This window comes from Balaenoptera ricei, chromosome 10, assembly GCF_028023285.1.
Source record: "Balaenoptera ricei isolate mBalRic1 chromosome 10, mBalRic1.hap2, whole genome shotgun sequence".
Classification (NCBI taxonomy): Eukaryota; Metazoa; Chordata; class Mammalia; order Artiodactyla; family Balaenopteridae; genus Balaenoptera; species Balaenoptera ricei.
Window position 1 is genome coordinate 46,332,279 of NC_082648.1, and position 15,134 is coordinate 46,347,412.

Sequence of the window (15,134 nt, forward strand, 5' to 3'; positions counted from 1 at the left end):
TATATATATATGTATCACCCCATTCCCCCCACCTTCTTACCCTCCTACCTATACATCTGTGTTGCCTCTCTGGATTACTGCTCCTGTAATCAACATGAAGTGAAGTTGCTCCCCTGCCTTTGTTCCTGGCAATGCCTTTCTCCAGAGTGCTCTCTCCTCCATCTTCACTTGCTGAAATTGTATTTATCCTTCAAAGCCTAATTGAAATTCGTCCTTGATAAAGCCTTTACCAGATATCCCTATAATAAATAGGACCACCTTCTTTATTTTATATTTATTTATTTATATGTATTTTATTTATATTATTACCTCCTTCTTTCTTTATATTTATTTAATTATTGCCTCCTTCTTTTTTAAGTTTAGAGAATCATGATAATTGATCCTACAAGTGAAGTTACTGTTTCCATTTATGTCTCCTTTACCATTTAAAAGCTTGAGAAGAGAGGCTGTTTTATCCTCTTGCACTGCTCCCGGTGCAGTCCTTTCCATACAGTAAGGAGAAGGTAAAGCAAATTTTTTTTTCGGAGCACGTGAACACGTGCTGGGAATTGTGAAGGTAACTTTACATGCCCATGAACTCACACAACTTTGGGAAAAAACTTTTTTTTTCCGTTTTACAGATGATCGAAAGGAGGTTCAGATAATGTCCAAGTCTACTCAGCTCATAAGAAGGAAGTGATGACCTGTTGTCAGAGTGATTTTTGCACAGTAGATGTGTCAATGAAAAAGACTGTAAACATTTCCTGAGTTTTGTCTCCTCAATGTCCATTATGCTAAAGAACAAAAACTTGACTATAAAAAATTTATTTAGACAAAGCCAGACAGGCTGGTTGAAATAATATGGAGTTAAATACAGAGACCAATAAAAGCTATTGAAGGAGTAGAGTTTTAAAAGCAAACAAAACCAGAGGAACAGAAAAAGGGCCAACATATAGGCTAAGTGAGACAGAGAGAAGGGAAGGAGACAGAGGAAGTCTAAATGAACAGAATAAAGGCAAGATAAAAGGCGCGTGCGTGCAATTTCCTCAAGTGGGACATCTCAAGTATTTTTAGATGTTGTCCCAGAGGACCTGGGGTCTCCATGGAGTTGGGGAGGTAGGTCCACTTCAGGAAACAGCCAGCTGCTGCCTCTGTTGTGCCTCAGGTAGGAGCATGTGTATTGATTCCTGCTGCACAAAAGGCTGGGCACCACCACGATCTCCACCAAGCCTCCCTGAAGATAGTCCCTGGTTACGTCTTCAGAGCAATAGAAATATCACCACAATAAATCGTTCTGGAGAAGAGCAAAGACTACAGGTCTCCCAAGTCCCCCCATTCACCAGAAGACTTATGTCACAACATGAAAGTTTCCTTTTGGTCATTGGATATATCTTCTTTTTTTTTTTTTTTTTAATAAATTTATTTATTTTATTTATTTATTTTTGGCTACATTGGGTTTTCGTTGCCGCGCGCGGGCTTTCACTAGTTGTGGCGAGCGGGGGCTATATTTCGTTGCGGTGCATGGGCTTCTCATTGCAGTGGCTTCTCTTGTTGCGGAGCACGGGCTCTAGGTGCGTGGGCTTCAGTAGTTGTGGCATGCAGGCTCAGTAGTTGTGGCACTCAGGCTTAGTTGCTCCGCGGCATATGGGATCTTCCCGGGCCAGGGCTCGAACCCCTGTCCCCTGCATTGACAGGCAGATTCTTAACCACTGTGCCACCAGGGAAGCCCTGGATATATCTTCTTTAATGACAAGGTACAGCGAACAAAAAATGGTTTACCGATGATGTGGGTGGATCAACTTCTCTAGCTCACAGAGCCATTGAAATCTCACGATTTGTTTTGGGTTTGTGATCTGGACAAACTCTATGTGAATGCCTGGCTTCCCACATACTGTAATTGACTTTGGACAAGATTCATAAACTCCTAGAGCTTCAAAATCTTTATCTGCAAAATGATGACAATATCTTGCAAGATTTCTGTGACATTAAATATAATGATTACCTTACACGTATCATGAGGCCTGGCACATTATTAGTGATCAATAAGTGGTACTTTGTCATAGTCATCATCATCAACATCATTCCCTCCTACGCAGGTGCGACCTCCATCACATTGGGCTGATGGAAAGAGAGACCAAAGAAGAGGCAGAGAAATGAGAAAAGGGGACCCGTGGGGGTACAAGTAGTACTGGGTGATGACTGAAGCCATCAGAAGGAATTACTGGCTTGCAGTCTGTAGTGTGTGACTCAGCTGGAGCCTGAGTACAAAGGGTCCCTAAGCAGAAGCATCAGGGACAGACAGGGGGCAGCTGACACCGTGTCCACCGTTGGCACAGTCCGACAAGATTTTCAAGGATAAGTGAAAAAAATGCAGTCCTGAGAGGGAGCACCGCTGAACCATGCTGCCCTGTTTTGGGGCAGCAGCTGCAAGCAGGGATAGCAGCTGCAGTTGTTCTCAGCAGCCTGGATTCCCAGGGAAAGTGGGCATCAGGCAAAGCAAAAGGGGGGAGAGATAAGCGTGGGGCAATGCTCTGGGTTCCCAGGATGGGACATTCCATTGCACAGAAATAAGGGGCTTGTGGTGACAAGGAAAGGGTGCTCTGAATGTGAAATGATGCTCAGTGTTGACAGCAGGCTGATAGATCTTTGGAGAGAGCTAGACTGGGGGTCAAGAACTTTCTAACCATTTCTGCTCCTAGACTGTTGCATAAACATGAGCAGATAATAATCATAACAGCTAATATTAATTGAGTGCTAACCAGGTGCCAGGCAATGTGCTTCATTTTTTACATATATGAAATAATGTGATTCCTAGTACGATACTACGAAATCGGTGCTAGCACTGTCTGCATTTTACAGATGAAAATCTGAGGCACAGAGGGGGTAAAGCAGCTCTACCGGTTCACATAGCAAGCAAGTGACAGATCTGAGATTTAACCCAAACGGTTTGGCACCTGAGCTTGCATTTTTATCCACCACTCTCTACCAGCACTGTCCAATAGAACTGTCTGCAATGAGGGAAATGTCCTATAACATCAAGCACTTGAAATGTGGCTGGTGAAACTGAGGAACTAAATTTTTAAATTTATTTAAGTATAATTAATTTAAATTTATATAGCCTCATATGGTTAGGTCCTATACAATGGATAGCACAGATTTATATTATCTCTTTAAGGAGACAGATCTCTATCATTTTCAGTTATTATTTTTTTCCATCTAAAAATTTGGGGTTTGTACACAGGGATGGAAAATATGTGAAGTGATTTCCACCACTTCCTCCATGCCTGCCCATATGGATGTCATTAATCAAGCAGGACTCTCTTTCTTACTGAACCTGGACCTTCCTCAGAATCCATCACAACACAAGACTCTAAGCAGTCGCTGTGAAGGACTTAGACTCTTCATTTGATAAGAAAGGGGTCTCCATCTCTGGACCCTAAACAGTGTCCAAGGAAAGTACTAGGTTTAGGCACTGGAGGGAAAGAAGACATCTCTTCCAGCTCTTTGCATTCCAGCAGCACTGGTTTCTTTCCTCACCATCAGTTGTACCCACACCAAATTGCTTTTCACCCACATAACATCTTTCCCAACCCTTAAGCCTAAATCTGGGCTGCCCATCATTTGCAGTGCACTCAAATATTTAACTGGTTTTCTCTGAAGACCTGATCCAAGTCAGTGTTTGCTGTACTGGATGTCTATTGTCTTATCAGCAAATATGAATGGAGACAAAGGAACACTTTTTTTTTTCCTAAATATATTTCTGAAGAAGTCCTCTACCAGCATCCATGGTGCATCTCTGCATAAAAGAGAGAGATTGGCAGATCAAAGACAAGGGAGATGCTATTTCTTGCAAACGCAAGGGAAGTAACAGCTCTCCAGATAGTTCTCCAGCTAGAATTTTTGTTTTGAGCCTTGAAATCACCTGAATAACCTACCCTTGGCATCAGCCTGAGCCTCTGGAAACTCCAAGGCCTTATTTGACAGGTTATTTTCCTAGTTGATTCCTAACCAACTTATTCTCTCTTTGCCGAATGATCTTCCAGCTCCCCTGCCTTCCCTTGGTCTTTTGCCTGACAAACTCCTACTTACATTCAAGATGCAGCTCGGATGTCACGTGCCCCGGGAAGCTTTTTTGATCCTGCTCCTAACACACACAGCTCCCAGGCTGGACGAGGTTCCCCTGCTCTGTGAGCTAATAGCTCCTCTGCTCACTCCCACAGAGTGTTACCCTCCCACCTCTATGGAACATCTAAGTCACTCTGCTGTGCTCCTGTGCTCCTAAATCCATCTCCCCTGAAGACTGTTGGCTCATCAATAGTAGGAAGATAAATTACAAACCTCTGTCCCTAGCACCTCGCAAAGAGCTTGATATATGGCAAGAGTTAATACATACTCACTGAGTGGACAGAAGAATAAATGACTGAGCTAGAGAGAAGATCAGACTCACGTGGTAGAGGAGATCAGTGCTACTGACAGACCAACCCCAAGGTCAGGAGCAAGGGAGCCTGTTCCCTGGCCAAGCTGACCTCTTCTGTTCTGAACAGAATAATCAAGGACAGACTCTCTCTTCCTCGTTCCCTGACACCCCCATAAAATTCCAGTCATTCTAATTTTATCCTCACATTTGCCTCCCCCCTTCCAGCCCCCAATCCTGCACAGTTCCAAAACACTTGGCTTCTCTCTCCCTCTGCCCCAATTGTTCCTCTTTCTATAGCATCGGAATCTCATTGTCATGCCTGCCCTATTCCCTCCTGACCTCTCAACCGCCCATTGTTAGATGTCAGGAGGGCCCGGGTGGCAGCTGGGCCCCAGCAGGGCAGACCTGGTGTCCCCGGGGCATCCCTGGCAGGTGCTGGAATACTCAACAGCCGGGCCTGATGTCACCACCCCCATCCTCTTCTGTAGGTTCCCCGCCCCCTCCCACCAGCTCCAACCCCCTTTCTCAGGAACTGTTAGAGACTGAATGGTCAGCATGGCCAGGTAGAGGCTTAATCAAAGAAAACAGTTTGATTTTTTCTCTGAAAAAACTTCAGGCCTGTCCTCTGGGCTATTTGTACTCTTGTGCATATCTTTACTCAGTCAGACCTCCTGTGTGCTATTAGCCTAGGTACTATTAGCTGAAAGCATCCCCAAATACCAGATTCCAACTCTGAACGTTTTTGGTTACCTCTGTCTGCAAAACTCTCACTACCACATCTTCTGAGACCATCAAATGTTGGTTCAGTCATTCAAAGCTATACTCAGTGCTAATCTTACAAGATAGCCTCTCCCAATTCCAGCGTCTCTCTTCCCTTCTGTGGCCCCTTCAAGCACCTTGATGTTCCTCTGCCACATCCTGGGTCCACTGTTTCCTCACTATAGACAGTAGTATGCGGGGTATATCCAACAAACCTAGTTCAGTGCTTGACACATAGGAACTAAATACTATGTACCAGTTATAATCCAGTTATGAAGTTTACCCTCATAACTTCATTTAGCTTGAGTCTCACAATAACCCACTGCAGGGATATTATCATCCCCATTTTACAGATTAGGAAGCTGAGACTCTGCACTTATCATTTGCCCATAGTTATACAGCCTGTTGGTGATAGAACCAAGGCTTGGTTTTTGTGGTCTTACATTACATGATTTTCTACTTAAGTTCATTAAATATTCAGTTAAATTTTATTGATGGAATTGTTAAGGTCTAGTGATAACACAGATGCCAGGGACACAGACCGAATAGGAGAATAGAGAGGTTCATATATTAGGAAGAATTTTCCCAGTTTTAAGAGGGAATACTGTTTATCTTCCTGAATGCCAAGAAAGGAAAAGGAAATTCCTATTTACATGGGCTTGGATTAAGTAGACCTCTAAGAAGGTAGAGAGATGTATGGAAAGATCAGTTTTAAAATTCTTTCACTTCCTCATTTAAATTCTTTGTAACCATGTCTTATCCTCACCTCCAATGACATCGATACCAATGCCAAGTAATAAATGACACTCATACTCAGCAAGAGAGCTTTTCCATTAAATAGAAACTCTGTGCACTTTATTTTGTCCTACCTTCATCTTACCCTTTACACCCTGCACTCTGAAGTCTGTAGGCCTTCGTATTTGGCAAAGGTGATACTCACTAACATGGATTTAATCCCTGAAGTGTGTCTGGTTTATAAGCTGTTCACTCCAAGCCTCCTCAAGGCACTAATGTGTGTGATTAAGATCGTTAGTCGGGATTCAACTCTAAACTTTCAGTCTTGGTTGGAGACTTAGTTATCCTTCTCCTCACCTCGCTCTTTCACCAGAGGATTCTGGCTGATTCATTAAGGTGTGGGGCATGTGAACAAAGGAGGTTTCTGCTGGAAATGAAGAAGATGAGACATCGAGCGCGGTGGTTCTCTTCCAGTTCCCAACAAAGAGGACTGTGGGGTCTTAGTCTCACCTGCATATTCATGTTTGTTCAAGGAGGTAGTGACGCAATTAATAGGGTAATTCCTCAATAATTTGTTCTCTGGGGAAGGCTGTTGCCTCACTTGGGGCTTCCGCAGTTAAATGTTCAGATTCCACTTTTGCATTTGAATCATTCCCAGAGCTGGGAAACAGACAACTTGTTGAGTCCCTGGGGCAAGAGAATAGTTTTTTAAAGACAGGTGATAGCTGGAAGCTAGTGATTCTGGTCAGAGGACATATAAACCCTTCACAGCTAGGAGCTGCTCCCCTGCCAATGCCTTGCCACCCCCTTAGGTCTTGAAGTATAGCTCTCCTCCCAGATACTCCCCATTCCTACACCAGCATATTGTAGATAAATGTAGTTTTGTAAACCAAGTTATGTTTTTAATAAGTGGCAGTTAATTTGTCACTTGAATGACTAAGGTATTGGAAAAATTTTTAAACGCAGAATCTTCTAAAGCCAACCTTCCTTATTTTCCTCTTTTGTTCCTTTCTTAAAAGAGTAATTACACATTGAGGCTTCATTAAAATGAGTCAGACCTTTATATATGTAATTATTCTGACATGGCTTTCTAATTTTTAAAACTTCTGTTATCAACAATTAGTGATGCCGGTTGTATGCATATCATTGTCCATTGCTTCAGTTTCCATATTGGAAAATAGCGGGGGGATGAGTCTCTGTTCCTCCATACCAAAGAAGACTAGCCCAATAATCATTGTGCATTCTTCTAGAGAAGGGGAAGGATGCTTTTCTAGACAGCCAGGGATGATCTTTATACTAGGGATGGACAGCTAGTTAGATCAGGGAAAATGTCTGAGGTTCAGAGAAAAGATTGTGGTGCTGTTTCCAGCTGCCCTTCTGCTTCCAAACAACCAACTCGCCTGTATCCATAATATTCATATTACATTTTGATTTCTAGCATGCAAGAGATGGATTCTTATGATCCATGTTAATTAGTATGTAGCAACAACTAACAACAGTGTTTGACATTACCAGCCATCTTCACAGTATTTGATACCTATTAGGTGTTCAACAGTATTTTTTGAATTAATGGATTATATGGTTAATTTTTAGTTCTATTCAAATACATTTTTCATTGATGCAATGCTCCCTCCTTTCCTATTTATTTTACCCTCACGATAACTCTGAAAGATAGGCAATGGATATGGGCTATTCAACTATCAGCCCTGAGTACCGCCTGGCACATGATTCTTCTGGCACATGGTGAGTTCTTTTCTGTCCTGGATGGCACACTGTAGTGTATGAGCTGATCAAACCAATAGCATCACTAAAATGCCAGTTTTTTCCCCTCTAAAAGGCCTCATTTTTTTCTCTAGGACATGTATAAAATGTATAAAATGAAGGTAGAGGAGATTACTTCATATCCCTCTGCAATCATCCTCCTAGAAATCATTCCTCAGGATTATGTTCTCTTCCCAGCTCATCCCAGTTTTGCAATGGGGCATCTCTCATTTTATGGGACTCATGGATATGACCTGATGCTGTTCCTGAAGATTGATATCAGAGAGCATGTAAATTGTCACAGGCTATACTCTCTTCTACTCTTGAGTATCTTCCTCCTAAAGCCACCCCCTGAAGACTTAGGTAAATTAAAATCTATATAATATTAGAGAAAAAAATTGAAATTATCCTCTACAAATGAGTGTTCTTATAGGCCACGGGAAAAATACTCCAAAGCACGTCATCAAATGCCCCCTTCTCAATGTTCCTAGTTTCTAAACTCATTCCCTGGAGAGAGGGGCTGCCTTCCCTGGCCTAGGCAAAGGGAGAGAACATGATCCGTATTGAATACCACGCCAATTGACTGTACTACTCTCCGGAAAACTTTGCTATTGATTTGCTTTGTAGAGCTTTTATAGAGTTTACTTTACAAGACGTAAACTACTTCCTATCCACATTTTTCTGGGGGGGGAAATAAAAAAATGGGAAACTTCTGGGGAAGCATTTAGGTAAGGATGAGAAAAACAGGTTTCTTATGAAAGGACTACAGGCTGCATCCATCCTCTCAAAGCCAGTATAGATCCTCCTTTTCTAACTGCTTTAACAAAGAGACATTCTATTCTTCAGACAGATTCTAAAACTTCTGACTCACCAGTTGTGATTTCTTTTTTCCCCTGAAGCATATGCTAAACTTGCTCTTTATTTTCATGTTCAGCCATCTACTGAACACTGTAGGCTTTAGGCATACACAAATAATGATCAGTTTCCTGACACTGATGAACCACTATCCCCTCTGGCCTACTCCTTCTCTAATCCCCAATAATCAAAATGTCTGGCATGTGGTCTGTCTTCATCAAATCTTTGTTGCTAGGATGGTCACAGGATGGCTGGCATAGGTCTAAGTGCTGTGTCCTCCAAAATTCCACCCATAATCTGGAAGGAAATGGGTTGTGGGTAGGGAATAATGCTCTTCTTTACTTTCTTTTTCTCTTTTAAGGCATAAAAAGACAAATCCAGGAATCTACCTGGCAGAATTCCTTTTATGTTTCATTGGCTAGAATTGGATGATCTACCCATCCCGAGCTGGAAGACAGACTAGACCCTTGTATTTTTAACTCTGTGTCCCCTGAGGCAGACTCACATGATTGGGAACAAGGGGAAATGGGAGTAAAGACTGAGTAGGCAACCAACAGTATCTGCCAGAGTAACATTCAACCAAAGCTTGTGATGACTTTATAGTTTATAAAGGATAGTAAGTTTTTCATTTATGAATTTTTTTATTGAAGTATAGTTGATTCACAGTGTTGTGTTAGTTTCAGGTGTACAGCAAAGTGATTCAGTTGTACATATAAATGTATATATATAGTTATTCTTTTTCAGGTTCTTTTCCATTACAGGTTATTAAAAGATATTGAGGGCTTCCCTCGTGGTGCAGTGGTTGAGAATCTGCCTGTCAATGCAGGGGACACGGGTTCGAGCCCTGGTCTGGGAAGATCCCACATGCCGCGGAGCAGCTAGGCCCATGAGCCACAATTACTGAGCCTGTGCGTCTGGAGCCTGTGCTCCGCAACAAGAGAGGCCGTGATAGTGAGAGGCCTGCGCACCGCGATGAAGAGTGGCCCCCACTTGCCGCAACTAGAGAAAGCCCTCGCACAGAAACGAAGACCCAACACAGCCATAAATAAATAAAATAAAATTAAAAATAAAAAAAAAAAAAAGATATTGACTAGAGTTCCCTGTGCTATATACAGTAGGTCCTTGATGTTTATCTATTTTATAATAGTAGTGTGTATGTGTTAATCCCAAACTCCTAATTTATCCTTCTAGTAATTTGTTCATTTTATCAGGAGAATTATTTTTTTCACTTGGGAATTTTTTTACACGTACATTTTCATAAACTGTGTTAATTTGATCCATTGCTATTTAAATTATGTAGACTTTTCTATTAGGAAAAAAATGTCCTCAGAGACCTGGCTGTATTTTATTATCTTTGAAGTAAAATAAAAGTGGGCTAGTAAAACAAAAAGTGGTTATTGCAGACTTAAATCCAAACACAACTGGTTTCCTCAGCAGTTGCCCCGGGAAACAGATTGAATAAGACAGGGTAAAAGAAAAAGAGAGCTGTGAGCAGTGCCATCCATTTTCCAACACTGTTCTAGAAAGTGAAGTTCACTAGCTATGGACTGCAGAAAATTTTTTCTTCTTATGAAGATTGTGTTAACATCACCTCATTGCTGAAGTTCCTTAAATATTACGAAGAACAATTCACCAGTCAGATTTTAAACTTTACTTGGCACCGTGATGTATACTTTGTCTGGGTCTGGAGGCTTGAGTTCATTTAACACAACTCAGTGTTCTCTTATAGTCTTTTTTCCTGTTATGAACTTTAATTTCACCTTCAAACTTTTTATTTTTCTATACTTTCCAGACTGTAGTTCTTGGTGGAGCCATCAGGAGTGGCATTCTGCCTTCTCTCTGATACTTGTTAACATTACTACATCTTCACCAAGCAGTGTCTTCTTTATTTATATTCTTTCTCAAAACTTAGCTCATTCTCAGTCTCTTTTCTACATTTATGGTCTATATTTATGGCCATAATATTCTTTTGTGAACAAGCTTAACTATAGGTGCTTTATTCCAAATGCTATGTAGATTTCTTTTGCATTTTTTCAAAGGATTTTTATCATCATATTGTTTCTTTGTAAACCTAGAGAAGTGGAATTGAGGTTTGTACCCTTAGAATTAATACTTGTTCTGATACATATTAGGTCTATAATCTTGGTTGAATCATTGGACATTTGTTTATCAGTTCAGTCTTTATAATTTGTTTTTTCTTTTTTTGATACTATAATGATTTGAGATCATTTTAAAGTTTTCCTTACAACTGTGTGGGCTTCTACGGTCTAGGATTTTACTCTTTATTGTAAACAATTCAAATACAAAAATGCGTAAAGTAAAAAGAAAAACTTATAATCCAATGCTCATTGCAGATAACTCGGGGGGCGGTGTGTGTGTGACTGTGTGTGTGTGTGTGTGTGTGTGTGTGTGTGAAATCAAAAGCAATCTATACATAATGGTCTAGTATTTAGGGGAACTTTGTATTATTCTCTATTTCTAATGATGGCTTTAGGATTCCTCTAATTTGTTTTTTGGAGTCATTTTGTCTTATGTACCCTTATAGCCAACTTTCTTCTCCTCTCCCCTTTACTGACTGTCAATAATCATTTTCCCTTAGCTTCTGTGAGTTTACCTAGTTTAGGATTGCTGACTCAATTTTGGCTGGGGAGTTTGGGCTCTCTGACCCATGGTAATCCTTACCTGGTCTCTAGCTCTCCTTGGCCATGCCTAAGGTCTCAATCCTGGATCTCTCCCCTTCTATAGACAAGCCACTGCCTTACAGGTCTGATATGACAATGACTTCCCCAGGCAATAATACCCCACTTCCCATCCCCATCATGGGTTTCCCATGGGGGAACATATTGGGCATCTCAAGTAGTTTAGAGTCAGGGGATACCTTAGGGATAAAAAAACAGACACAGAGAGTTTAGGTTATTTATCAAGAGTCACAGATGTTATGAGTGGGAGAGCTGTGTCTAGACTGACGTTTCCAGGACTCTTCCCATGCAGGCCCTGCTGATCCTGAGTATATGTGGGCAGCAAGGTGAAGGGTAAAGGCAGCAGCGAGGATGCACTACAGTTACTAACGGAGCCTGTATGCTAGGTGTCTTCTGTCACGTTTACCTTTTGTTCTCATACTTTAACCAGGATATTTTAATTTAGGAATTCCAACATGCTTCACTTCTATAAAATGTATTTCCTTTTAAAAATATTTGTGTGTGTGTGTGTGTGTGTGTGTGTGTGTGTGTGTGTGTGTGTTTCATGGTAAGGGCTAGCATAAAATGAGAAAGCAGCTAAGCTAAGTCCTCTGACAAATAGAAAGTACCACACCAGATATAAGACTGGACAGACACAGAGGAGGTGAGATCAGGTGTGACTGCTGTTATGGTGAAGCCATGACTCACACCTTATGCTACATACGTCAAAGTAGACAGTGCTAGACTCACTGTGAATGTTTTCTGCACATTCAGGAAGAAAACTTAGTAAAACCAGAAAATTGGGGGCAGAGGGATGCTCATTTCTGTGAGATCAACTTTGGAGACTGTCATGGGTTCTGGCATTAGAACTCTTGGGTTTGAATCCTAGATCTGTCCTTTACTGTTTCTTTTTGGACCTTAAGCAAGTTATGTAATATTTCTGGGACTCAATTTTCTCATCTTTAAAATAGGTGTAATAATAGTACCTCCCTCAAAAGGCTATTATGGCAATTAATTTAACTAATGCATGTAACAGTTAGTTGGTGAACTATTGCTGTTATGACTCACAGCGGTGGTGAACAAAATAAAGGAGGATTTATCCTGATTCTATTGGAATCTTAGGAACTAATTATAAATCCCTTTATTTTACAGATTACAGTGCTGAATCCCAGAAAGGGGACATAATTTTTCCAAATTTATTCTGATAATTAATAATAGCATTAGCTCAGGGCATTTTTGTTACCTAATTCATTCTTTTATATAAATTAGAATAAGTTTGCTCTGAGAGACATGTCTCTGGGCAATTATCTTCCAAAGAAGGTCAGTCCTTTGAAGTAGGACCTATAAAATTGGGGACTTCTGTATTAAGTAAAGCAGCCCTCTCTGATTGAGTTCAACTGGCTAGTAAAACTCTTTCACCTTGCCCCTGAGTTTCTCATCTTTTCTTGAATTTAGATTAGATAATACATACTTTTTTTTTTTTTAACGGCGTTCTGCCTAGGAATAAGAGAGATTTGAACAAGATCATGCAGGTCATCTCAGTCCTAGGTTGTTTGTGGATAACAGCCCATATAAACTTTTGATGCAAACCTGTAACAGAGCTGGAAGAGGACCAATCGGCTTAGAGACCCAAAGAAAGGAGTAAACATCACCCAAAGTCAGGGGATTTAGAACCAAATGTCCTCATTTCTAATTCACGTAAAGTCCTACCTTGTTCTCTGCCTTTTTACCTTGAACATCTTTGTTTACCTAGTTTCCATTCATAGGCTTCCTACTTGCTAGACTCTGGAATCAGATCTGGTAACAGTCAAGAACAATAACGGACTCTCTGTGTGTGTTTTCCATTGAGTTAAGCTGGTTGGGAACTTCTTCTGTTTGGGGTCATCTGATTGAAAATACTTAAAACTAAGTTTTCAAATACCTCTGTATTGCACCCAATTTCTTAGGAACATCAGTTTTCTGCTCTGTTCCTCAATGATCAAGTTTCTTTTCTGGGACTCCATTCCTCTGATAGTCACTGTGGCTCCAGAACTATTGCTAGACCCTGCCAAGGAGGTCCACCAGAACTGTGGAGCCAACTGAATGATTGTTAATTGAATATCCATAGATAATTTACCTACCCACCAATTCTACTTGTGTACACACTCTGGGACTTTGACTCAATTTAAAACTTAGTGTGCATATGTATATATACATCTTGCTTGTTCTTTCTGCTGTAAATGAATGATCTTTTGAAGTCTACCCTATGGTTGTACTCATATTCCTGCTTACTGGTCCCTAAATAATCAGTTCCATCTGTCTTCCACAGTCCTACCTTTACCTTCACCTAATCTTATAGGTCTTTCTAGGTTCTTAGCCATTTTCCCCACTAATCTGATACTTCTGCTGGGTTTTTAATATCAAGTTATAAAATCTCATGGTCTTTCTATCCCTCATATGTAGGAGGTAGAAACCTAAGGCATCTGTGTAAGTTTTGGGGATAATTTGGAGAATTTCATGTTCCCACTGTGGATGATACAATGGTGTCTCTTTAAGAACCCCCGATCCCTGTTTATTTCTTTGTTTTGTTTCATTTTGTTTGTTTCTCTTTCTATTCTTATAATATTTGCTGTGCTAAAAAGTTCGTATTTGGACGTACTTGTTCTTATTTGCTGGCTCCTTTTGTGCTTACTTAAAGTAAGTTTAACAGATGAACACAACCTTTGTATACACAAAAATCTAATGGAGCTGTAAAATATTCCTCCCACATTCTCCTAAAATTAAATTCCTCTCAGTCACTTGGAAACCCAAGAGAGGAGGGAAGTTGGATCTTTCAAAGAAACTGGATTAGGAAAAAGAGAACAGTAGGTTGCATCCTCATATTGCCTTTAGGCTCTGTTGGCTCTAAATTTAAAACTACAACTTCAACTAGGAGGTGGTAGCATGGACATCAACATAGTGCTTCCCAGGAACTTCAGCTTCCACAGGTTCTGTGGAAGGGTCATATTTACAAAGTCATTGGTAAAGGAGGGCATCCCCTATCTCTCCACACTGCGCCCATTTTATACACAGGACTCCTTCAGCTCATCTCCAAATCTTACTCTAGTCCCTGAATTCTCTGTGAGGCAAACAACTTGAGGCCTATCCAAGACTGAGTTTAATGTTTTTATTTTGTGTGTGTGTGTGTGCTCTGTTTTCACCTAACCCTTAGGGAGCAGGGTTTAGAACAGCTTGTTGTGTATACAGAGCCTTCTACACTTAGAACAAAATTAATTCTACCAGATGTTAATGAAAAGGTTGTTGTAACTCCTTTAGCATTTAGTTCCTCTCCTTGGATTAAGGTGAAGGCAGAGATATGGTTTATTATTATTTTTTCATATCTCTGTATTTCTCTGGTTCTAGCAAAAATCTGGTGCAGAGAAGTAATATGTAGTTTATGAATTCAGTAAACAATTGGTTAAGTGGGCTTTTAGGCATTGCCAATGGAGGCTAAGTGGAGAAAACCTTGGCCTGACCTCCAAAGCATCTGTCATAGATTATACCCACCATAACTGTATGCAACCTTATTTTGTAATAGAAAATAACCAAGCCAGAACTTAGATCAAAGCCTGATGCATCATAGATGTTTAATAAATGTTTGTTCAATCATAAGTTTGATTTGCATAGCAAATTTTAAACTCAAAGTAGGAGAAATGGAGTGGGCTGTAGCAAATGTGCTGAAGAGGTTGTCAAAGCAACAGTTGTATTGGACAAAGTTAAGCAGACAAGGAAGTTTTTATTCGAGGCTACTGTAATAGAGGAGAAAGGCCAGAACTCAGTCTGAACTCAATTCTGCTAAAACAAAGGGTGGGAGGGTTTTTAAACACTGGGGTGATCTAGTGGAAAAGTAGAGGGAGACATTAGGGGGAAGTCATAAGCCATCTGTTTGCTAATTAGCTTTATCCAAAGTAAAAATAAGCTCTTCATATCTC